At 40.0% G+C, this 27,006-nt stretch overlaps 1 protein-coding gene and 1 long non-coding RNA gene across 15 annotated transcripts in view; both read left to right on the top strand.

Moving 5' to 3' along the window:
* The window catches only part of ARHGAP24 (Rho GTPase activating protein 24), a 744,099-nt gene that overhangs the window by 607,292 nt on the left and 109,801 nt on the right, over positions 1-27,006 (top strand). The window lies entirely within an intron of this gene.
* On the top strand, positions 722-10,030 carry LOC110261996. The gene is made up of 2 exons (XR_002346477.1): positions 722-4,345; positions 4,382-10,030. It is a non-coding gene; the product is annotated as an uncharacterized LOC110261996 (long non-coding RNA).

Below are 27,006 nucleotides of genomic sequence, written 5' to 3'. Positions count from 1 at the left end.
AAGAGGAAGGGAGCTCGCGTTGACTGCGCGTCCATCTGTGCCAAGTGTATTGTGTAACTTGCCTCGCTTGGTCTCCCAGGTCGTTGGTGGGATGCTATCAATGCCCCCTGGTGTGCACATGTGAGGCTGAGGCTGAGGCTTAGGGAGGTCGGATATCCAGCCCCAAACCCCAGGTAGTAAATGGAATTCTGACTCCAAATTCAGTCAGGCCACCTACACCATTGCCTGCTTTTTTTTTTTTTTTTTTAATTGGAGTTGATTTACAATGTTTTATTTGTTCCTGATGTACAGCAAAGTGATCCATTTATAAATATGTATATTTTTCCTGTTGTTTTCCATCATGGGTTCTTACGAATTATTGAAGACAATTCCCTGTGCTCTAAGTAGGACCTTGTTGTTTGTTTACATACAGTAGAGTGTATATCTGCTAATCACAGATTCCTAACCCATCCCTGCCCCCTGCTTCCCATTTGACTGCCCGAAGTTTGCTCCCTGTGGCCATTGAGTGCTCTTGGTCATGCTAAATTTACTCGTTATGGACCAGTCAGAGGGAGCGGTAAAAACAAAAAAATTCACATTAAGAAATACATTTCCCATTAAGATATTTTAAAATTCTGTAAACAACCAATATTTACTTCGGAGTTTCTGCTGTGGCAGTGGGTTGAGACTATGCAGTAGCTCAGGTTGCCGTGAGGTGGTGGGTTCGATCTTAGTGCCGTGCATTAAGGATCCGATATTGCCAGAGCTGTGGCACAGGTAACAAGTGCAGCTTGGATTTGATTCCTGGCCCAGGAACTTTTATACTCCTTGAGTGCAGCCATTAAAAAAATTAATTATTTATAAATAGCCTCTAGTTTTTCCCCAGCCATAATTTACTCAAAAGCTTCTTGCATCTTTCATTTGATTTTTGTTCTCTTCTTTTATAACTTTCATATTTCTTCTTTATTTTTAAGGTAAAAATGGAAAGTTGTAGAAGGAATGAATATCACGTACCTATGGAAGACATTTTAAATGCATAAAAAATTAAAATGCATAGGATTAAAAGTATACTAAACTTTTTTCTTGTAAATATCTGTAAGAAAGGAACTCATGGGAGTTCCAGTTGGGGCTCAGCGGGTTGAGAATCCGACTAGTCTTCATGAGAATGTGGCTTCCATCCCTGGCCTTGCTCAGTGGGTTAAAGGGTCTGGTGGTGCTGGAAGCTGTGGTGTAGGCCACAGACACAGCTCAGATCTGGTGTTGCTGTGGTTGTGGTGTAGGCTGGCATCTGCAGGATTCAACCCCTAGCCTGGTAACTTCCCTATGCCTAAGGTGTGGCCCTAAAAAAGAAAAGGAAAAAAGAAGGAAAAGAAATAAACTCATGGACAAAGTGATAAATTTGTCACTAGAGAGTCAAATATACAAGTTGCCATTAGAATTTTTATGACTGCCTTAAATTTTTAAAGATTAGATTGATGGTACAAGTAAGACTTTCTATTTAGGTTAATACTACCATTAAAATGCTAGAGTAGTCAGATAGCTCTTTCATTTTTCTCTGTATATCTAATAACATAAAGATAGATTAACAGAGTTAAAAGTACACCATTTGTCAGGAAACCTACATTCTAGTTCTGTATTATTATCTGTGATTTGCAGGTAAGGAAAAGTTAAACAGCTAGCAAGTGGCAGAGCTAATGTCCAAATTCATGATGCAAGTAACAGAAGATGCAAAAGGGCTCGCGATTTAAAAACAAATTGAGAAATTCCCTGATGGTCGGCAGGTTAAGGATCTGGAGTTGTCCTCTGCTGTGGCTCGGGTCACTGCTGAGGCACGGTTTTGACCCCTGGCCTGGGAACTCCCATATGCTGCAGGCACAGCCAAAAACAGTTTCACAATATTCATAAATTTAGGCTTGAAATCTTTTGACTCATCCGTGGTGGATCAGAGGGCAGGCGACTTTTAATCATTCTCTGAATAATGTTTACTTCCTTAGCTAATAAAAGGATCAAGTTTAAGCCGAAGAGTATCAATATTGCTTGACCAATAATTCCAAGTGATGGGAATAATTCTGAATTTAGAGATTAGTGTCTAATAAAAATAAGACAATAAATAAAGATTCTTTACACATAACTTTATATTTTAAAATAACTTCTCACCAATATAAATTTGTGTATCTTCATGGAGAAACATTTCATGGAAAGTCTGCTCATTCAAAGTTAACCTTTTCTCATAAGTCAACATTTTCATGTGATTTTTATTAATATCTGGAGGAAAAGTTCCTTAGTAAGTTTTGTTCTATAGAATTAACAGTGCAATATCGAATATGACATGGAATATTGGAGTAGTATTAGACTGAAAAAATATGCAACTGTGATTAGAGTAAACTTCAGTTGTTTTCAGGGTAAAAATTGTTCTACATTGTTTTGCCTTCCTGCAATGGAAATAAGATGTGTGAGTGTGCCTACATGCACATGGTCGTGCAAACGTGTGCGCAGGTGTTGGGCCGTTGTGACTGAGCAGGGTGGAACAGGGTGTGTGTACTGATCTTGGTCTTTAGAAAAAGAGAAAATGTTCCATTTTATTCGATTACTTATATATTGAAACTTAGCACATTCAGATAAAAAAACTAAGACCAATAGAAATCAAGCAGCTCATTTAAGTCACGTGGCTGGTAAGTGGCAGAGTCCCATTCTAATTCAAGTCTGTCTTTCTCGCAAACCATAGAAGCATAAGTGTATGCATTCATGTAATGTGTTAATGTATATCTGTGTACATGTTTTGGAAGTCAATACAGTATTTGCATTTGCTTCCCCAGAGTTTTTCTTTAGTATTCCCTCCCCTTTCAATACAAGTCTTGCTTAAACATGCTTAAGAGGCAGTATTTTTTTTTTTATCAGCATCTACCTCACTCAGGGAGAAGTAGCAGCACATTCTTCTACGTTAAATAAACAGAAATGCTTAATTGTGGATTGGTAGCTCCCATTTAGGTTAATAGAGTTAAGAAAATTTAAGTAGAAGGGTAACAGTTTCTCTTGGTGGTGTTGGAAGGGTTGCACTAGGATTCAAGTTTTCTAAACAGCAAAAATTTCAAAGTCATGAGAAAGATTTGTTTAACTGCTGAGAATTCGTAAACACGATTATACTTTTTAAAGTTAAAAATAAGATCTTTTTAGATTTCTGGTTGTTATTTCTTGACACTGCTCGAAGGCAATAAAACGAAGCTGCCTTCTTACGATACCTTGTCCTCACCATCTCAGCTGCTCTCAAGGAGATCAGAGGATGCAGAACTTGGCCTTTCACAATCGCAAGTCAGGATTTTTGATTAAGGATGCTTTTTTGTTGAGAGATATTACTTTAATATCTTACTTTTTACCGCTTCTGTAGAATGAGTCAGAGAGTACAGCATAAATCAACTACTATCCATCATTAGGAATAGGTGCTTTTCTGAAGCCCACACTTCCATATCCGAATGACTGTAAACCAATCAGTTAATTCCCACCTAATGGTAATGAGGTCACTCTCACACATCACCGTGTGGTTATTAACCAACTTTCATTCTACCCTGTTACCACGGATAAAGATAATTTCTCAGGATTCCAGTACTATTTTCATCACCTTGCCATAGGTCTCAGAAAAATTGATTTCGGGCTGTTTAATTAGGAAAAGCAATAAGGAAACGGATTTCACAGTTTGATATCTGAATTATAGTTAAATAGAAAGTTACCCTCCAGTCAAAGGACCACCTTTAGAAGTATTTCATTATTTATGTTTCAGGATGAGCTGTTAGAACAAGATATATGATAGCTTTGCCACCATTTTATAGCTCTCTTCTTACAAAGGCTGGAATATAATTCAGCTAAAGTAAATACTAAATTGATAAATTCTTTCAAAAGATCTTAGATGCCAACTAGTTCTAGAAGCAAAAGGGGGAGTTTTGAAGGCATCTCTATTTATAAATTATATTGAAATTTTCTGGATATCAGATTTCTATTAAAAGTTTCTGGGGTATATGCAAAAAATCCTACCAGTAAATTTTATAATAATAGAATATTTCAATATCTAAATTTTACTCTTCACTTGATCTGCAATAAATTTTTGAGAAGGATTAAAGTATCCCCTGATTATTTTCAACCCCCAGAAAATTTGCCTGATTTATTTTTTAATTCATTTAACACATATTTGTGAATTTGTATGATAAATACTATTCTGAGTACTGAGACTAGTAAATCAAACTGACAAACTCCTTGCCCCCCAATAATCTTATGTTCTAGACACCATAAGATATATAATTACAGGTATTATATGTATAAATAATGTTTAATAAACAAATGTAAAGCATGCCAGGCAGTAGGAGCCGTAAGAAAGGTATAGCAATATAAAATAAATATTTATAAAATAAAGGTATAGCAATATAAAATAAATATTTTATAAAATAAAGGTATAGCAATATAAACAAGGACCTACACAAGGGAACTATACTCAATTGTTTGTAATAAACTATGGGAGAAAAGAATCTTTTTAAAAAATGGGTATATATGTATGTGTCACTAAATCACGTTGCTGTACACCTGAAACCAACACAACATTGTAAATCAACTCTACTTCAATAAAACGAGAAAATGATATAGCAGAGTGAGAGCACCAGCAAAGAGTGGCTTGAGCGGGGTACTATTTCATGTAGGACTATGAAGACACACCTCTCTGAGGTGAATTGTGAGCCAAAGCCTAAGGGAGGGAGCTGAGTAATGAGCTGTTCCAGCAGAGGAAACCACAGATGGACAGGTTCAGATGTGAGAATATATGTGGCCAGTTGGAAAAACTGCAGGGATACCTGTTTGGGGGCAGACGAGTCAGAGATGAGGGCACATGTAGAGAGTCCTCATTGGCTAAGTCCCTGATGATCTGTTTATTCACAGCATTAGAGCTTAGGGTTCAGGATGTGGGATATTTGTTGACTCACAGAGCCAAGAACACAAATCACCTGTCCCACGAGTTATGGGTTTAGTAGCTTAGGGTATCCCATTGCTGCAGAAGATTTGTGCTTATCTTTCAGAAGACATCTCACTAAAAGTATAACATTATACATGATTACATAGTTAGTAAATGGAGAGCTGGTAGCCTCACCTGTGTTCTGGAACTTCTCCCAATTCACCACATTGTCGCTGCAGTGAAGCCAGTCTGCTACATCCATTCCTGTACCCCAAATCAGAAACACATGAGCGACCAATGAAGTGTCTCCCATCTGTAAGTTTGTTCATATGAGATATAAAATATCCAAATTGTGTATTTACACACAGACTAACAGTGACATGAAATGATGACTGCCGCAGAAATGCTAGCCACATGACTGGAATCTCAGAGGCTGTACATGATTCAGCCTTTTAAATCTGCTGGACAGATAGTATTTTGAATTTATAGAATTGAAAAACTAGGAATTTAATTTCCCACGGACTGAAGACTTAGGAACACTATTTAGGCTGAAAGAACTTTTCAGGGATGGTGCTGGTGTGTTGTTAGCTGGTATGAATTCACCAGAAAAAAAAAAAATGATAAGGAGAAAGTTTTTAGAGTGACAAATTGGTCAGCCTTGTTTTGGGAATATTATTTCTTCCCTTCCCCAACTTTCCCACTTTATTTATAAATTGAAGGTGTTACAGAACATTCTCTAAGTCTTAAGGCTCCTTGTGGAAAGTTCCGCAATTCCATAAATCCATCCCTTTCTTGCCCCTTTTATTTCTGTCTTTCCTCTAGCCTGGGAAGCCCAGGAGCCTCGTAGTTCGGCGACCATATTTCTTCCACCGGGTCTAAAGTGGAGCTCATGCTTCTGCTGAGCCAGTGAGTGAGCTCAGACATCTCGTGTGCACTTGGCCCTGACGTTCTGCCAGTTGAAATGGTATTTTCAGGGATGACTTCACAATAAAGGACATAGATACTCAGCCATGCTTGTCATTAGTTCCAGCCCCTAACGGGCAGCATTTCCAAGAGATAAATAACAACCCTTGGTCATGTCAAAGTTCCGAGCTGGCCCTGAGAACAAGGACTGTTTATTAGATCTTAGGCCGTTCAAGGTCTTAGCTTTATGTTGACTTTGTTTTGCTGGTACAGCAGTAGTGCAGGTGGCCAGGTGTCATCCACTTTGTGTGAAGCCTGTCACCGTCACTCCTGAGGACTGCAGCTAACATCTAGCAATGGTGAAGCTCTTTTCATTTTGGAAAGTGATTTTCTTGGTGTTGTCTCATGTAACCCTGGCAAGCTGTTAGTGTTACATTCCTAGCCCGATATAATCAGACGTTGTGTGTCCATGGTATATGCAAGAAAGTGAGAGCCAGTAAGCTGAAGACACGCTAGGTTCTTCAGACACTTAATCTACTCTTTTCTGCTCTAAACACCAAAAAAATCTAAATCTGAAATGTTGGAACCAAACATGACTAGAGTACATGGGAAAAAAATTCTGTGAAATTAAGCCTATCCCAAAATAAGTTCTTCGTTAACCACATGAGTTGTGGGAAATGTAGAATAAATAGAACAGAGACATTGGCACACGCCCTTCTTAAATTAGTCATTCATTCATGTAACATTCCAGAAACAGTGTTAAGTGCCCACAGCACAAAGCGCTACCCTGAGCTTTGAGGAGCTAGGGAGACAACCCTCACATTGATGAAACAAGAGCAAGGCAACAGGGACGCAGGGATACGTTAGTTGGTCCTCAGACCCCTGAATTCACATCCGATGAGCAATGCCTGCACGTGGTGTTTTACTCAATTGATGTTCCTTTACTATTCATTGAAGCCATTTTATTATACATACTAGTGGTCCTACCACTTCATCTTGGAATGCTTCACTTCTTCAATAACAGGATACCAGGAAATGGTGCCCGGTGGTAATATGATCTCTTTGCTTCTCCTCCCCCGTCGCTACAGTAGCACTTGCCTGAAAGTGAATAAATGCTTTATGCAACTAAGCTGTGTTCACGCAGAGGGAGTTCAGTAGAGGAACAGAGTGATTCATGAAGGCATTAAAATCTAATGGTATCCGGTCAGTTGCGGCTCCCCACATTGGTTTTGCCTCTATGGAAAGCATGGGCCTAAGCAGCAATGTCATGGAAAAGAAGGGATTAACCAGCAATGGGAAAGGGTGGCATCCAGACTGAAGGGAGACCCACGTAGAAGCAGCCGTGGGTGTGGCGCCTTGAGAACCTGAGAGGACCTGGAAGAGTTTCCTTTACCTGGAGAGAGTGAAAGGTGTGCAGCTGAAAATAAAACAAATGAATCTAGAGAAATCTGGAGAGACCAGAAGTTGAAGAGTCTTTTGCACCAAAAAGAATGAGTCTCAGGTACCCACGAGCAGTTCAGAGCCTCTGCAACGTCTCGCTTCGAGACCTTAGGGAAAGCCTGTCACATGGTACTAAAGGCCTTTATGGTCATTAAATTGGGACCTCCTGCCATCAGGGGAAAAAAGTGAGGGGTGGAGATCCGACACCTCCCTCATCACACGCACACACAATGCTCCACCGTGAGTTACGAAGGACTATTCATTCCTTTGGACATCCCTTTGAGAGTTATTTCATCAACTTTTTTTCCCCATTTTTAAGGTGTTATTCAAGTATCGCTGATTACAGGGTGTGACAATTTCTGCTGCACAACAGAGTGATGCAGCCATACATGTACACACACCCGTTCACTTTCAGATTCTTTCCCCACATAGATTATCACAGAGCAGTGGGCAGAGTTCTCTGTGCCATATCAACTTCATCAACTTTTGACGTCAGCGCCTTCAAGAGATTTACTTAAAGAATGTTCCATTACGAAGCAAAGATAGAAATGGTGATAGAGGCAGATAAAAATCAAAGAACTCGATAAGCACCAGCATGTTTTAGTAAAGAGTCAGCTGCTTAAATTCACGATGAACTCCGCAACCTGACCGCTGAAATAGTCTCTCTTTACACCTAGGAAGTACCCAAGTCCTCTGGTTTTCTTTCTCTTCCGATACTTAATATGAGATTTAGATCTGAGTATCTCCACAGGCCCAAGCTAATAGCAAGGCTTGTGGTGGCCAGTGAAGCTTCAGGACCAGCCCTGCATATGCCGGAACTTTCCAGAAGGTGGGTTCCTTTATATATCGGTGCATGGACAGTTTTCATGGACAGATTCTCCCAGCTCCTGGTACCCTGGAGGCCTAGATCTCCATGTCATTTAAAGGCCTACGCCTGCTCACGAGGCCGTTTTGCAGTGTCAGGAAGTAGAATGGATAATGACCTTCTGGTTGACCTCCCTGACTCAGTCTCTTCACCACCCTGTCAAAGTAGCACACCGAGGTTTTCAGGCTTGGTGTTTAAAAAATTTCAGGCATTCTCCCTGGAGGGAGAGCATCATTCTCCCTGATGTTAACAGGGCAGTGCTTCCTGATAAGCAGAGTGCCCTTAAACAGCCTTTAATATTTAATGATGGTATCACAGGGGTATTGCCTGAGAGTGAACAATAAATTATCCAAACACCCAGAAGCTCGTATCAGATGAATCAGAACCATTGATTTTCTTTTTCAACATGAGCTTGCCTTGGGAAGTATTTTAATACGGCAGAAGCAGGGCCAAGAAGCTGAGATTTAGAATGAATGAGGCGTGGAAGATGAATTGCAGGACCAGGTGCTATTTATGGAGAATATAAAAAGTGTGTAGAGAGGTGGGGGGAAGCAGGGCGATTTGCTGAAATATGGGACCCCACGAGGGCACGTTGATACAGGATCCAGAGAAAACACGGACGATGCCAAGGGGGAACTGCAATTTACAGAGATCCTCTCTCCCGAGACCAGACATTAAGTACACGTGAGATTTTTGCGACATCTCTTCATTACGGTTTAATAATAAACTTGTCAGCCCCCTTAGCCAGGACAGCTCTTCACCCATTTATTGCAGGATCCATTATGGCAGAATCCCCCGCATAATAATCTGGAAGGACCAGACTGGAGGCTTTTATTGCAGGTGTCTCTGCAAAACCCAGAATAGATAACTTCACTCTGAATGAAGCAGCAATTACTGAAGGCAAGTGGGCATTAAATATAACTGGAGTTCCCGCGGACAGGACAGCCATCGCGTGATGAATGATTAGGAGTGGGTTTGATATTGTTTCCTAGGTGCGCTACAGAATAATTTGTCAGTCACCAGTGGAATGAAGGTGGGCACCATGGAAGGCAGTGGTGTGCATCCATCCTATCTTTTCATTTGTTATTAAAATGAATCATGAGGACCACTCTTCCTACCCGTCATAGTGTGTGAGCAAGTCACTTATTACTACCATTAAATCTTTCCTTGCTGGTTGGAATATGATGCTTTGGAAAGGATGCATTATGTTTAATATTGTTTTGCTCAGACCCATTTGTCAGTATTTACTGTCTATTTTATTCTTCTATATTTTCTAAGTTCCTTATAAGAATATGTATTATTCTGCATGCACACATATACACTCAAATACAACTCGCTGGCACCTCCCTAGATCAGGTGATTCCCTTTTGTGGATGGTAAAACCAGGACACAAAAGGGAAAGAACTGCCCTAGGCCAGGTACTGTTTGAACAATATAACAAAAACAAGAACGTCAAAATCAGAAGTAAAACTGACAATCTGTCTTGTCATTCAGCTAGCTTCTGCTGGTGACAATATTTTTTCCATTGTTTATTTTGTGTACTTTTGCAGAATTTACTTCTTGGTAACTGTCCCCTTCCCATGAAAGAAAAGGCCTCGTGTGAAATTGAACCAGAAAATAGCAATTGCTATGCTATGGGGGAGAAGGGAAGTGCATGACATATTTCATTGTGCATATTTCTTTGCTCAGAGTGTAGATTTTGCAGATATTAATCTTATCCTTCAGCATTCCTTATTTCTATGCTGGACCTTCTCTGGCCCAGCAATCACTAGCTCTGTCTGATGTCTCCCACTGTTGCCTTGTAGATCCATGCCAGCCACATGGAAACAAAAGTATGGTGCAAGGCACAGGTCTGTGCGCTGCTTGGAGATGTTGCCAATGTGTCCTGGTTAGTTAAGGAAGGAAAAAAAAAACCCATCCATAGTGGTAACCCAATCATTTCCTCTGTTTCTCCTCCCCCCTTGATGTCTCAGGGACCAGCTATTTTTCATGTTACTTATCTTCTCTTCCTTCCTGTTTCTGTCTCGTCTCAGCCCAAACTTTCATCCGTTCACACCACAATTATCGCAGTGATATCCCAAGAGATCACATCAGCCGAAGGTTTTCCCTGCCTCCAAAACTGACACGTCGTTTTAATGACACCCCGCAGTCACACAACACCTACCTCTCCACGTCTCTACCCACTTACCCTTGAGGCTCCCTAAAATTAAGCAAAACAAAGAACCGCATTAGCTTGAATTTAAATTCCTCTCAATCTGGCTCCTACTTATTTCTCAACATGTTCTTTCAACATTTTCCTACAAGAAATCTCTAAGCAGCTAAGCTTATTATTTGTTGTTCCAGTTAGATCAACCTCTAGCTCTCAGTACCCTGAGTGGCTTCTTCCTCCCTAATTCTCTAAATTCTTCTCTTCCTTAAATACCCAGCTAGAGTTTCAGCTGTTCCACCAGGGCCAACCTCTTCCTCTGAATTCCTGCCCCGCCCTCTCCCTTGATGACAGACTCAGAAACCGACTCATGGTTCGGAAGCATCTCAAACTTAAACTGTCCCAAAAGTAACTCTATGTGCCCTCGCCCGCCATCACCAGTTCCCTCTTCATCCTTCCTAGCTCAGTAAGTGGCAATGCCAGTCGTCTAATATTTGGCTGGCTTCCACTTTTCCTCATTACGCACATTCAGTTCATTTGCAGTCTTGTCAGTTCCGCTCCTCAAGTATGTTTCGCATCCTTTGACTTCTCTTCACGTCCAGGCTATTACTAGGGCACAAGCCACCACCGCTTGGAGTACGGCGAGGGTCTCCTAAAATGCTCTTGTCCACTCAAATGCATTCTCCACCAAATAGCCATTAAAACAAACCAACACGTACGGTTCAGTCCCTGCCAAGAGCAAGGGTCCGAGGATCCCCCAGGGCTCCTTGCCTGGAACAGATCCTGTCCCTTCCCTGCTTGGAATGGTCCACGTTCCCCACCGTGACCTATAGACTCAGTGTGACAAGGTCCACCTCTAACCTCATCTTGGGCCACTCTCCCTGTGACATACATTCCGGCTACACCGGCCTCCCAGTGGCTCCTACATACACCACCAGAATGTTTTAAAACTGAGGCTCCCTACGCTTAGATCCACCTTTTCTCTCCAAGGGGCTGTTTTTCTTGTTGGCTGGCTGCTCATTCAGGTCTCAGCTTAAACTTCAGAGAGGCCTTTATTAGCCACCCTAAATACCGTAGACTGCCCTCTCATTATTTTTTAATCAAAAATCTGATTTGTTTCTTTCAAAGCAGCTACTACAGTTCTACTTACTTGGACATTATTTATGTACTTGATATTATAGCCTTTTTAAACATTTTTTATTTCATTTTACTTTTGCTTTTCAGAGGCACACCTGTGGCATATGGAAGTTCCCAGGCTAGGGGTCGAATCCGAGTTGCAGCTGCCTGCCTACACCACAGCCATAGCAACGTGGGATCTGAGCTGCGTCTGCAGCCTACATCGCAGCTGACGGCAATGCTGGATACTTAACCCACTGAGGGAGGCCAGGGATCGAACCCACATCCTCATGGATGACATCTGTGTGTCCACTGAGCCACAGTGAGAACTCCCAGTTGCTGCCTTTAAGGAAAAAAAAAAAAAAACCTCACCAACACTAGAATGTAAGCTTAAGGAAGTCACGGATTAGATCTGCTTGTTTATCGTTGTTTCCCAGTACCTACCACTGTGCCTGGTGACAATGAATGCTCAGTATTAGTTAAATGATCGGACTCTACTTTTTGGGCACAAGTGATCTTTCACCCCTTAGTGCTATTATTTATCCTTGTTACTATGTTTTTCTTATAACATTGACTTCCCCAGTGGCTGGAAATGTACCCTACATATACTTGTACGTCAATAAAATTTTTATTGTTAGTGTTAATGAAATAGGAACTCTGAAATGTCAAATACAGTGTTTGGTGTGTGGTGGGAAAGACATTTGTTAGGAAACAGCCTATTACTCCTTAAAGAACAATCTGAGTGGTGTTAGAGGACTTCGAGCATGATTTCAGCAGAGCCCTGCCAAAGAAAACAATACAGTTCTGTACGCACCTTGAATTAGCCGTCAAAATTTGGTACAGATTTAGCTTGAATTCAGCATATCCTAAGAAAAACAAAAATTATGCTCTTCGGGCTTGGCAAAGACATCTGTGCAAAAATCTTCAGGGTAAACGTATGGACCGATAATTTTCTGAAAAGGAAGATAATTGGAGTTTTTTGGGTTTGTTTCTGCTTTTGATGAATGGACTCCAAACATAAGCCTGGATGGGGGGCAGGGACTAGAAATGATGGGATGAGAAGGAAGGGAAAGCCCTTCGTGAGGTGTCTCCATGAGCCAGGCTCATGGGCAGTGCCTAAGAGCTGGAAGAGGTACACAGAAACGGAGGCAGTTAGGTAGGGCAAACTTGCAATGTTCTTTGTTTGAGTTTTCTTTCTGTGTGTGGTGAGGAATAGAGGAGCTCTGGCTTTTTCTCTAAAATGTCTTCAAAATAAATCATTTATCTACTGAGAATGTGCATACTCTTGAAATGAATGAACTCTGTCATTCTGAGAGTAAATTCCACATGCTGTGTCCATCTCCCTGCTTCATGTCATGCCGTGGCCCTGATTTCCCATTCAACACCCATCAAGAGCCAAGTCCGGCTTTCCTGGGATGCAGATGGAGAGATGCCTCAGTAAGGTTTGCTGGTTCTTCTTCGCGAACCTTTTTCCTTGTAGGCTTTCCTATTGGGAATACTTTCAGAATTCTTAATTACCTCTTTGCAGTGCTACTGAACATCATTTTTTGACTAAAAAGCTTTTTAAGCTAATTCTTGATTTTTCTCGATCAATAATTATTGTGACCAAATTAAATCCTAAGATTTCATGAGTTGGCTATTGAGGTGAAATCACTTACTCACCTTTAATAAATTCACCAACTCTGGTCAGGGACTATATTATATTCTTTAATGTTTTCCAGAACTAATCGTGTAATTTACTTTATAAATAAGTCTGGAATATTGAAATCAAAATATATACAAATAGAGGGATTATTCATTTGAATTAAGAGAGCATATTCAAAAGGACTTCCAATTGGCTTCTTCTGTAGAAGGCATCTGTAAGACATTCAGAAGATTACTGGGGACTCCCCTGGTGGCTCAGCAGGTTAAGGAGCCAGCATTGTCACTTCTGCTGTTCAATCTCTGGCTCGGGAACTTTGCATACCTCAGGTGCAGCCAAAAAAAAAAAAAATCTTAATTTTAAAGCAAAATGTTTGCAAAGTACATTCTATAATCACAAAGCAATAAAGCTTGAAAAAAAAAATATATATATATATTTTTATGATTATTGGGTTATTGGAGTTTCTGTCGTAGCACAGCAGAAACGAATCTGACTAGGAACCATGAGATTGTGGGTTCAATCCCTGGCCTTGCTCAATAGGTTGAGGATCTGGCATTGCCGTGAGCTATGGTTAGGTCACAAAGGCAGCTCAGGTCTGGTGTTGCTGTGGCTGTGGTGTAGGCTGGCAGCTGCAACTCGGATTCGACCCCTAGCCTGGGAACCTCCGTATGCTGCGGGTGTGGCCCTAAAAGGACAAAAGACAAAAAAAAAAAAAAAAAAAAAGATTATTGATTATTGGGTTATTGAATTGCAAAAGCTTAAATCTTTATTTGTATCTATCGAGGAGCTTTTCCTTGTATATTTCTAAGTATTTTAGACAATTTACACTGGAAAACAAGACAATGAAAATAAAAACAATAACAATCTGTTAAGATGAACAGAGAAATGGATTTCCTGATGAAAATCTGTTAAAATGAATAGAGAAGTGTGCTGATCTGATGTAATATTATTAGCTTGATAAATAATTACGTATGTGGCCTTAGGTATAGGTATTGTAGCAGAGTGAGAGAAAGAAACTAGGCTATTAAATCACTTCCCTGAGCACGCTGGACCACACAGTAACAGAGCTAGAGCCACAGTTCTTCAGGAGTAACTTCTCGAATAACTTCTCATGACTCAGCATTGCTTCACCTAGCAGCAAGGGATGCCTGGAGAGTCCTGACTTCAAAACAAAGCAAAATGAAACTCGAGGACTACAGGGCATTGCTTTGGCTTCACCATGTCAAGCAGCAAAGTTTCCCGTTGTTTCTGTGTTTTTCCTAGGGATTTTTTTTTTCCTTCCCCCATGAACGAACTCACCTCTGATTCTTACCCATTTAGAAAGAGTCAGTGCAAAGGTCTTTTGCTGCTACCTTTCAAGTTTGTTTTCAAGAGAGTAAACATTCAGCATATTTAAATGAATGTGGAGCCTGTGTCGGTTTTATGATCAAGCATTTGATGAACTATTCTGTTTGCCTCTTCTCAAGCACTGCCCACCACTCCCATCCTGCTCTCTGCTCTTGTAGGCAGAACATGAAGGACCACCCCCCATCTATACCTTTTGGTTGGAGTTGGCCCACAGAGGACCTAATCAGGGTATCGGGTGGCAGATGAAATAAAGACAGTGTCTCTCACCCTGACTCCTTTGCTGTGGGTGGAGGGCAGGGTGGGTGGGTTGCCTCTGGCTGGTCATAACCCGTGGTTCAACTCTGCAGTGCCCAGCCTGGGCAGTGCCTTTGTGGTCTCCTTACTGCCTCCCTGTGCCTTTGGGAGTCTATTTTTAACTCTTCCATGGATTACCCTAATCTGCAGGTTGGGTTTCCTGCTGGAATACTGAAATACACAGACGGGGTCTATACTCTCTGGGAATTTTAGGGGAAAAAAAAAAAAGTCTTTCAATCTGGACTCTGCTGCATGTTCATGGATGATTGGACAAATCACTTAAACTTCATTTTTAGAATGGAATTTAGAGTGCTTGATCAGGATGACCACAGAGAACTCAATAAAATAATTCATATTTATGTAAAGCACCTGGTCCATAGCAGTCATTTTCATTAAGAAAAAAAAATTGTAATGCTGCTTGAAGAGCTCTATTTTCTTTGAAAATGTCATTGCTATTTATAGGCTGGGTGCTCCATCTTTAACAGATCTAAGTATAATTTGGGCCTGATTGTCATGGATTCAACTGAATTTATAACTGATATCAGAATTAAGAGAACATCAGACCTATGTTCATTAGCCAAAAAGCTAACATCAACAAAATTTAGCTTTCCAGCTAGCCAGGGATGGGAGATGATGACAGAACTATAGTTGATGGGGAGTAAACAATAATAAACAATGATTTTCTTTTTTTATTTTTATTTTTTGCTGGGGCATCCTCTTTTCTTCAAACTAGCGCAGATCATTTAGCACGATGAATTACTCTGTGCTTTTTTTGGGGAAAAAAAAAAGGGGAGCATAACAGTGGCTGGAAGTTTCAGCTCCCCTCCTTTTAGAATCTTATTTTTATCCTCAATTCTCAAACCTCTGTGCTATTATTATCAAGCAGTAGTGATCTAGGTGATCTAAAGGTTCTACATTTAATTCCTTAGGAGTTTTATTTATGACTGATTTGTCATATATAGCAGCAAAAGATAACCCTCTCCAGAGGTCATATTCAACCAAGAGTGTGCACGCATCAGCGTGGGAATGGTGATTCACATTTCAGATGCGTAGGATGCTTTTTGTATGTGGTTTTGTTCTAACCTTGCTAGTCTTGACATTGGACAACCTGAACCGAAGGGCATCTGCATGTCCTCCGCTGACTAGAGTGAAGAAAGAATACAGTGGTCATCTAGGAATATTGTGAAATGGGATGAATAATACAGGAGAAGGGAAGGGTGGGAGCTGCACAAAGCTAAAATAGCACTCGCATTTGCTTTTGAGAAAGTTAATGAGGGCGTTCCCGTCATAGCTCAGCGGAAATGAATCAGACTCCCATCCATGAGGACGCAGGTTTGATCCCTGGCCTCGCTCAGTGGGTTAAGATCTGGCGTAGCTGTGAGCTGTAGTGTAGGTTGCAGACGTGGCTCGGATGCCACGTTACAGTGGCTGTGACGTAGGCCAGCCGCTGAATGAAGCTCAGATTCGACCCCTAGCCTGGAAACTTCCATATGCCGCAGGTGCAGCCCTAAAAATCCAAAAAAAAAAAAAAAAAAGGGAAAAAAAGTTAATGAACAATTCTATAGACTATCTTTGTAAAAAGTCGCATACTCACCAAGCATGAAGGTCTTGGTTTCTAATACTAATCGCCAACAAAGAATCGAGAATCCTTAGAAAGATGTCTGATTCCAGGACGGGGGCAGGAAATACACAAGATGAGCCTGCCCCACTTTTATGTGGCCAGAAGGTAGGGATGTGCTATTTAAAAACAGAAACACGATTATGGGGATGCATTAAAGGGACAAAATAATCAACTGAAAGAACTCCCAGTGGATAAAACTGGAACAAGGTAAAAAAAAAATAAGTAAAATAATATTGGATTATAATCCAAACTACAAAACAAATGAGTTAGTACATATTACAAATAAAGGATTGAATTCTAGTCTGTAGAAAAATTCAGCAAGGAAGTAGGGAGTTGGGAATGGTTGTTAATACATCCAACCCTTGGTATCTATCGTTCCAAGATCATGCTTTTCCTCTATTCCTACCATTCCTTGCAGGAGACTCTGGGATCCACTTGCACTGGCTCTAATTCCCAGGCATTTTTACGAGATGGGGCTTCCAGCTGCGTTGAGCTGGTGTCTTCTGTGATCATCAGCTCTGAGTTACTGCACTCTTGTTCTGGGGAAAACCAAAAAGCAAAACCCACGAAGCTGAGAAACTTCAGCTCCCCAGTTTGGCGAGCAGAGTAAGGGAGCACATTTTATTACGCTAACTTTTGGAAAAGGAAAAACTTTTCTCATACATTTCTGTAATCAATTGGGCTTTTCTTTGATAGATTAACAGAAGCCTCTGGCAAAGGTACTGATCATATTGAATTTGTGGGAACTGTTTTCTGAAACTGAAGTTGCAGCATACATCAGAGAAACGGGAGAGTTTTATTAGGATTAAGGGTAGAATATTTGCAGCTAGAATTCTTCAGACGAGACATGGAGATCAGCTCATTCTACATGTGACATAAAAATGAAGAGCTTGGGCTGTGTATCCCCATTGCCTGGACTGATCCCTGCTCTGCAGGACTCCAGGACTGTGGCTTTGTGCTTTGATTAGTGTCTCAGTATATTTGCACCTAAATTTGATCATCTGAAAAATGGGAAGTATTAACTGATTACCTGAGTTGCTGTGTGGATTGAGTTAATGCATGTGGAGCTCTTCTCACAGTGCCTGGCACGTAATGAATGGTGACTCTTAATACTATCATTAGCAGAAGTGTCAGGGTTACAGGAGGGTCCTAAAAGGGCCCTCATTACTTATATAATCATACCCTATATGTGATTTATTTTTTCTCTTTCTCCACCTTAAATGCTGTCAATCCCCTCTGTCTAGGAATATGAAGCTACATCTTGCCTGTATTGTGAAGGCTTTTATACGTGTGTGTCTACATTTTCTTTCAAAGATGAAATTTAAGTGGTAAAACTCATTCATTAGGTATGGCTATAAAGCAGATTGACCTCAATTGGCGATTTTGCTTTCCAGGAAAAAGTGTCAACCCAATGTACTCTCCTGACCTTTCCTCCCTCATTTATGAAGCTTCTCATTTGCCTGTCTATCTGTATAAAGCTGCTAATTGTCTATATTGCTGCAGCCCTGAGAGGTTAACTTTTGGAGTTAAAGTCCGCTAATAGAGACTTTCTGTTTTCATGAACTCACACATTTATGGGTGATGTGAACATAGGGGTTCTTGGAGAGTGCAGGTGTTTTGTACATAGGGGCAGATGTTTCTATGGGGTTTTCTCTGTGTTTCGAGCCCACTTCAAATCCACTGCCATAGTTTAATAACATTTCATTATTTATGGAGGGTCTTGGAGCCCTTTCCTTTGATAGTAAGTGTGTGCAGAGGAAACATTTTGCAGACGTATCAAAAACAGAGATTCGAGAAGCCAGGGAAAGAATAATACCCCCTTGTTTTAAAGGTGGAGTATATTCTGTTTTATTTACTGTTTCACAAGTTTACTTCAAGTTTCTTTGTACTGAATAGTACCTACTAAAGGGTGCGATTGTATTTCTGTTTGCTGACCCTGGCAATGTTGAAATAAGACGAGGAATTATCAAGTAGATATGAGACCAGACTTGTTATTCCCACTTACTCTCTCCTTTGAATAAAGACCTCTTAAATAATTCCTGGTTGGGAGAAAGGCGTTGACTTTCTCATCTATTCTAAAGCAAGTGTATAAATCTATTACCCAGCCTTAGGGTTTTAACCTCCACAAATGTCTCAGATTGCTCCCTAGGGTAATTTTTGAGAGACCTAAGTCTTATACCGTCTGGAGACATACATAGGAGAAAGCATACAAAATTGTGAATAAGAAATCAGCTCTTGTTTTAGAATGAAAAAGAATTCACAACAAATTCCATGTTTATGGCTGCCAATAAATGCAAACATTACAGATCCAGAAATTTAATGGGATTGTTATTTAATAAAATGCTTAATGCATCTCCTGTCCTCCCTTAATTGGTGGAGAACTCTTTGATTACATTATGACAATTATTTTGTAATATCACTTTCTACAGGAAGAATGAAAAGACAATTCAGCTTTTCCTTAAACCCCATGCATATATTTCAGTACATCTAAGCTAAAGTTACCCTCACCTGGATCCCGAAGCGCTGCCGCCACACCAGTGCTACTTGATCCAAAGGAAAGTGTCATGGTTGGTAAATTGAAATAGAAAGAGGAGATTTAATAGACTGTGGCTAAAGCATTTTAATTTTATGTATTTTTCAAAAATATATGACCATGTGAGCACCTTGACATACCCCCCTCAGGACCTTGGAAGAGGGCTGTGCAATTGAGGAGCCAAGAAGCTTAAACTTTGTTTGTTTCCTAATTAACTCCCCTCTGCTTGAGGAACAAAGTAGTGAGAGCAAATCCACCCATCCTTTCACCATCAAAGTGACACTCATATTATCCACGTGGTTTACTCTCGTGGAGACTCCTAATTATTCGGAGACATCAGGATGCTAAGATAAGGATACGAGGAAATTGTTTTCATTAAAAACTCATGATTATAGCCACTAGTTTTAAAAGTTTATTTGTTCTTTAAACTAGACATTTAACCAAGGTCTAGTGTGCACTACATACTAAGTCTGATTTACCAATGTAGGCCCAGGAAGAACTCTGAAAATGTACATGAATTATTTACTCACATACTTCAAAGAGGCTGAACAAGTGTTTGTTTTTGTCTAATCCGTTATGTTTTGATTAGACTGGTGACCTTGAACTTAGGGAAAGAACATTTGAATTTCCTAAGTCTTATATTGTACATTAGGAGACAGAATCAATCAACATATTAATAGAGAAATCACTCTAAGCCTTGAAACCTATCTTAGGCAAACAAACCAAAAAACCCCGAATCCATTGGAGTTGAACTCTGAAGAAGGGGTAAATTATTAAGGCCAGTTTTTCTTCGCTGGGTTGGGACATCAGAGTTGCCGTAGTATCACTGACACGCTGACTTTAGAGAATCCTGCAGCTGGCATCAGAGTTACTTATACCTAAAAAGGCTGTGGTTTGTGACGGTAGCTACCTCCAGTAGAGCCCCTACCCCTTCCTGGCAGCGTAAAGGAAACCCCAAGTATCAACTCCCAAGTCAGGGCATGTTGCAGACTCTGGCCCACCTATGTACTAGGTATGTCAATTTTGGGTGAGAAAATTAACTTCTGATCTTCAGCTTCCTCTCTGTAGTAATTTAGAATTTATGACTCTAAAAAAGAATAATTTAGAGTAATAAAGTACCTAGCTCTCTTTTGGACACATACGGCCGCTTGATAAATGTTAACTCTCTTCTTTCTTTTCTTGCTTTTCAACCCTCGTTCCTTGCCAACACATCTTTATTCATAAATCACTTTACGTACCCAGCAAATACTTGTGATCATCCACCATGTGCCAGGGCTTTTGCCCAATGCAGAAGATGTGCAAAGCTGAGTAAGACGTGGAGCCCTGTCCCAGGAGTTCGTATGGGAGTGTGACGGTGGGGTGGGTGGGGTGGGGTGGGCAATAAAAACTAACCAGAGTGTAATGTGATAAATGTTGCCACAGGGTGTTCAGAATGTTCAGAATGAGCGACCCCTTTCTTGTCTGCTGCATGACCGAGCTCTGTCTTGCTTTTCTTTGCAAGCATTCATTTCATGTATTTCATTTCAGTACGTCCGTCTTGTGTTTCTGTTACCTGACCCGTTCACGCGAGTTCCTTACTTCCATTCTCCACACTGAAGAGTCTGCTTTTATTCACTTTTTTGTTCTATGCAGGGTAATAAAAATTGGACTAGTAGCCTCAAAACATTTGTGACTGTGCTCTCTCAGTTTAAAAAAAAAATAGAATAAATAGACCATGCAATCCCGTGTAAATATGGTATTTATTACTTATCTGTTATACATTTTATTAACATATTCTAATTATAAAGCGTACAGACTTTTTTTAAAGATTGGATGATTCAATTAGGCACTTCGCCGTTAAGCTCCATATGCATTCCTAAAAAAAAAAAAATCTGTGGTTCGCAGTATTGCTTAATAAAAACACTAAGGCTTGAGCTTCCCCATTAGAATTAGGAAGAGATCACTTGAAACCTAAAGAAATTTGAAAACAGAGCACAAAGGAGAATGAGAACAGTCCGCATATTAAATCTCCACAGGTAGGAGTTCCCATTGTGGCACAGTGGTTAACGAATCTGACTAGGAACCATGAGGTTGCGGGTTTGATCCCTGGCCTTGCTCAGTGGGTTGGGGATCTGGTGTTGCCGTGAGCTGTGGTGTAGGTCTCAGACGCAGCTCGGATCCCGTGTTGCCATGGTTCTGGTGTAGGCTGGTGGCTACAGCTCCGATTCGACCCCTAGCCTGGGAACCTCCATATGCCGCAGGAGTGACCCAAGAAATGGCAAAAAGACAAAAAAAAAAAAAAAAAAAAAAAGAAAGAAAGAAAGAAAAGAAAAGAAAAGAAAAAAAATCTCCATAGGCGTTAGCACCTAGCATCCCGTCAGACAGGCCTTTGCAGCCTTGAACCCTCGGTTTAACTTCTTCCTTTGAGATGTTAGTATGGAAGGGAACTTGCTTCTAATAGGGACCATTTTCATCAAAATGAAAAATCTTATCCCAGGTGTGAGTTTTCTCATTAACCTACTGTTTTAAGTGAGGGGACGCTTTTCAGTGGTTTCTAGAATGGCACTTGCACCTTAGCCTGTTGGAAAGTTGAGAAGGTCTTGTAATTCCTAATAAGCCACTATTCGGAGCAGGCCCCCTGTAGATTTCCAGTTCCCTTCTTAAGGTTTTCAGCTACTGCTAAGGCTTTCTCTTTCTTGGGAGCAAGCTGATGCCTGATTATTTTAAAACATTAACATTCTAGTAAAAGTCATGTATGAGCCAAAACTATTGTTGTATCTTACTGATATCATGTTTCTGTGAGGACATTCATGTCAAAGAAACAGCACAAGAGATGGTATTTTAAAAATAGTGATTTTGTGGATAGTACAAAGGTATTTTAATTTAAATGAAAGAGATGACTTTAATATATGGCATTGTTTTTCCACAGTCTTCAACACTTTATAAAAATGATTATTTTGGTGACCATTATAACTGAGGCTAGTTATCACACAAAGGCAGGATTTCATGCTGTGCAATCAGCATACACCCAGGGTAAGGTCTATCAACAAAAATAGGAGGTATACCTATGTTTCAAATAATCTTGTTATATTTTCACAGTTTTTAAACTCCTTCTTGCCAGACCCAGTTAGACTGTTCCATCTTATAATTTACCTGATGGAACGGGCTTGTGCTTGAATTATCAATGTTGTCTTTAATCCTTGGCTTCTTGGAAGGAATCTTTTTAAGCCATCTGTTCATTTCACGAGCACTAGTTCCATGAAACTGATGCCCTAATCCATTACTTCACTGAACCACTTGCCTGGAAACCACAATATATTCAATAATCTCAAAGCTCAAATGCAGTTTTAAGATTTCTGCTCTTAATTCCTTTGCCTTGGGAAACTCCTCTGCCATCAAGCGTCTTCTTCCTCCGTAGGCAAAACTGACCATCTGGCATACGCATTGAGCTAAAGCCTCAGCATCCCTCACAGGTTAAACAGTACTAATATTGGATCTCTTCATTTTCTTCTTTGAAAATGATATAAGATTAAGTTGTAATGCTCTCATCCAGCATCCAGTGGTCATCATGCTCAGCCCCCTGACACATCAGCTCTCAACGTGATGGAGAGCATATAGCCTCACTGGTACTTGACTAGTTGTAAAGCTTCTCTATTTGTGCCCTTGTTTTACCCTTGCATGAAAAGCATGGTTTATGGACGTTCTTCTGGCATGACCTAAGACAATAGCTGTGAGGCAGATTTTATTCTGGGGGGACTCTCTCCATAGATAGATGGACCACTTCAGCGGTGTTTTGCAGTGGAGGAGAGAGATTGGACTCAACTCTGAATATGACAAGGAAAAGTAGGAAGTTATAGCCAAGGAAGAGGAGGAACACTGAGTAGAAAATTACTAAGAGGAAAAATCAAGGGTGAGGGAGGATTCTGGCTAAACCAACCTAACAAGATTCTTGCTAAAGGCAGGCTAGGTGATCAGACAACACACGGGGCATGCTGGAGAACAAGTAACCCCATCAGGTATCAAGCGTGGGGATTCTGGCTAGACGGACTGAGCAGGATTCTTGCTAAATCTGGACAATGCAGAGACCAACAGAAGTTCAAACACTGGGATGTAATTGAAAAGAGAGTTCAGAGGAACCTGAGTAAAGTTGGGTCAAAGAAAGACTCTTCTTCAGCGTGCAGTCAGTCTAATCCTAACATTCCTCATTGGACTTTCCTTTTACCCATAAAAAGAGTAACCTGTGCACACTACTGTATGTTAAGTAGATAATTAACAAGGACCTGCTGTATAGCACAGGGAAATCTACTCAACATTCTATAATAACCTTTACGAGAAAAAAGAATGGCTGTATGTATAACTGATTCACTTTGCTGTCTACCTGAAACTAATACAACACTGTAAGTCAGCTATACTCTTATAATTAAAAAAAAAATAATAGAGGCTGACCTGAATTGGAGGTTGATGCACTTTGTTAACTGCTACATTATTAGATTCAGTTTTCATGTACATCTTCAGTTATATCTGCTATTTCTCTATTCCAGCTCTCTCTCTATATATATATCATCTATCTTTCTGTTTTCTCACTACTGTTACAAAACATGGTAGCTCCTTAAAAAGCATTTTAAATATTTGCAGTCTATTATCCTGAGATAGATTTTTGTTGTTGTTTTGTATGTTTTATTCCTATTGCATATCTGTTACTTAATGCAGGGTCGTATAGAAAAAGCAAAAATGAGTAATGAGTGTAGGTGTCTGTTTGTTTGTGGGTTTTTTTGTCTTTTTTTTTTTTTTTTTTTTTTTTTTTTTGCTGTTTCTTGGGCCACTCCTGCGGTACATGGAGGTTCCCAGGCTAGGGGTCAAATCGGGGGCTGTAGCCTTCGGCCTACGCCAGAGCCACAGCAATGTGGAATCCGAGCCGCGTCTGCAACCTACACCACAGCTCACGGCAACGCCAGATCGTTAACCCACTGAGCAAGGGCAGGGACTGAACCCACAACCTCATGGTTCCTAGTCGGATTCATTAACCACTGCGCCACAACAGGAAATCCATTGAGATAAATATTTAAGAACCCAAGGGCATATTTCATCCTATCTAAAATATTGTGAAATTAAATAATTCAGGCAAATTATTCAAGATGTTTTATGTTTGATAAAGACTTGACCAGGAATTTCATGAATTCCTTAAGAAAATTTAGTAAATGTGCCCAAACGTTATGGAGTGTAATGCATTTACATTTACTAGGGAAAGAAATGCACTTGGTCCATGATTGTGAAAACAAGACAATACGTAGAATACAGTTATGAGAACTGATAGTTACTTAATTAAATACCAGCTTAATGCATAGCTCAGCATTTTATACACTTTATTTGATGTTAAAATGGTTAAGAAGTAACCCTATTTTATAGCTAATTAAAATGCAACGTGGAATACATGAAAGAAAAAATATCTTTGTAATGTCTAGCTAAATTTTTCTAATATCTAGCAAGTCTCAAAGAAGCTTATTTTATCCCTTTAATTTTTAAGCATGCACACACATAGAGGTGTGTGTATGTGTGCTTTTGATGCTGTAAAATTCTCTTAAAAGACCACCTTGCATCTTTTTTAGTTAAAGTGGAGTACAGTGTGCAATTGAATGAGGTGAGAATTCCCTGATAAAGATTTTAGGAAGACTGTGTGTCCAGTTATATAGAGACAAGTAGCCACAACGATTGTACAGCCCACATTTATGTACACTATAGAAAAGAAAGTTAATTTTTTTTAAGTTGCAATTATTATCAATTGCTATTGGGTCCATCATCTTTTAGGACTGAGGAGAAAAATTCTACATTAAGACCTCTCTTAATAAACAATAGTAATTAAGTTCATCAATAGATGAAAGTGGAAGCCAGGCCCAGATGATATTTTCAGTCAATTTTGAAGTGGCATTTAACTGCACATGTATTTTTAAAATTCTGTATTTGTGGTTTTTTACACCTTATCTTGGAATAAAATTTGCAAGTCTGGAGTTCCCACTATGGTGTGGTGGGTGAAGAATCCGACTGCAGCAGCTCAGGTCAGTGCAGAAGTGGAGGGTTGACGCCCAGCACAGCACAAGGGATTAGAGGAATCTGGAATTGCCACAACTGTGGCATAGGTGGCACCTGCAGATCAGATATGTATACATGGCTTTTCATTTCTGATCTTGCATAATCAGTGTGTTTCATTGTACAAGACCAAAGTATTTGTTATCACAGAGCATTTTACCATCTTGAAGCCCCTCCAGTCATATTCCTTAAGAGCAATTTTTGTTTCTTTCCCTTCTCTCCAATATAACATTGCTCTTGCATTATGTCCATTTTCTCTACAACCTTGAATTTTTCTCTTTTGACCAAGCTTTATGATCTAAGATACTACCTTTATGAAAGCATCAAGAAATGTATAAAAATGTGGAATGAGAAACTGGCGTGGTACTCGATCTCTGCTAGCAGTTCACCCGAGTACAGCACAAGATGTTTCAGTGTTTGTGGAAATATCGCAAAGGATAACTGCCAAGAAAAGGCTTTGTGATTTTACCTTTAAAACATTAGGAAGTAGAACATATATTTATATATGTTTTATAGGAACGTAGTAACTGTGTCAAGTAATGAGGAAAGTATTTTATTTGCATAAAATATCAACATCATGATCTTGTTCAATGCATTTTTCTCTAAGACAATTCATCGGTAAAATTGTGTTCCGTGGACATACCAGTTGCATTATGTTAACTCTGAAAGTTACTCTTTGGGAATTTTTTTTTTTTATTACAATGAGATACAGTTTGTTTGTGAAACACCTTGCCTGCCTTATGCGTCTCAGAGATTTGCTGTGATCACCATGTAACTGTCATATATTTATATAAAAGCAACAGATGATATTGACCAAGAAAACTGTACATTTACAGATCAAATTAGAGAAATTATCGTCTAGTTCTAATAGCAAAAATAAATATAAACGTCAAATGCCATAATTATTTGGGCTTGCTTTTATTCTATCAAACATCTTAGGGCTGTTCCTTAGATTGGCACTTAGATGTTTTCCATCCTGTGAAATTATGAGCCATCAAAATTAAAAGTAACATTTTTAGGGAGTTCCCTTTGTGGCTCAGTGGTTGATGAACCCAACTAGTATCCATGAGGATGCAGGTTTAATCCCTGGCCTTGCTCAGTGGGTTAAGGATCTGGCGTTGCTGTGGCTGTGGCGTAGGCCTGCAGCTGCAGCTCCGATTCGACCCCTAGCCTGGGAACCTCCATATGCCATGGGTGTGGCCCTACAAAGACAAAAAGACAAAAAAATAAAAAATAAAAACATTTTAAAGATATGACTATTAATTATAAATACAAAAATAATTGAAAAATAACATAAAATAGTATTTGTGCTAAAGATATAACCAACATGGAAAAGAATATGATAGAAATTAAACAATTTGGGGAGCATTATGTCTGTATATTTTATTTATTTTGTAATGGTTAACTTTGCCATGCTGTTTATTCATTTAAAACAAAACAAACCAAGAAGAGCAGCTTGTCCAGGGTTTTTATGTGGTTTATGCTAATCCCTGAGGTGAGTTTTCCTTCATATCCCCTGAGTCTTCATTATTCCACAGTCACGTTGTGATCTCAGGGACTCGTCCATTTGGGAAGCTCTCACTGTGCAAATCGGTGATAATTGTGCCTTCAACCCTCCGAGCATGTATTTACAACCTGTGAAAACAAACCCACAGTTCTCAGTGTCCCAAGTGCACCGGGCTTCTTTGCACGTCTGATTCCATGTCTGTACTGGAAGCTCCGCTGTCAGGTTTATGATCGATCGCTGTGGAACACAGTTCATGACAAGCTGGTAGAGAAGCTGCATTTCTCCTTCCATACATAGTATGTACTGATTTTTGATAATTTCTTGTTTTTCTACATGTCAGTAAATATATATTTTTAAGACTTTATTCGTTTATCTTTATGCATTTTTATTTTTTTTTATTTTTTTGCTTTTTAGGGCCACACTCATGGCATATGGAGGTTCCTAGGCTAGGGGTTGAATCGGAGCTACAGCTGCTGGCCTACACCACAGCCACAGCAACACCAGATCCGAGCTGTGTCTGCAACCTGCACCACAGCTCATGGCAATGCCGGATCCTTAACCCACTGAGCGAGGTGAGGGATCGAACCCAAAACCTCATGGTTCCTAGTCGGATTCATTTC

This window comes from Sus scrofa, chromosome 8 (assembly GCF_000003025.6).
Source record: "Sus scrofa isolate TJ Tabasco breed Duroc chromosome 8, Sscrofa11.1, whole genome shotgun sequence".
Lineage (NCBI taxonomy): Eukaryota > Metazoa > Chordata > Mammalia > Artiodactyla > Suidae > Sus > Sus scrofa.
The sequence above is the reverse complement of the archived record's forward strand: the minus strand, read 5'-3'. Positions and strand labels throughout refer to the sequence as shown.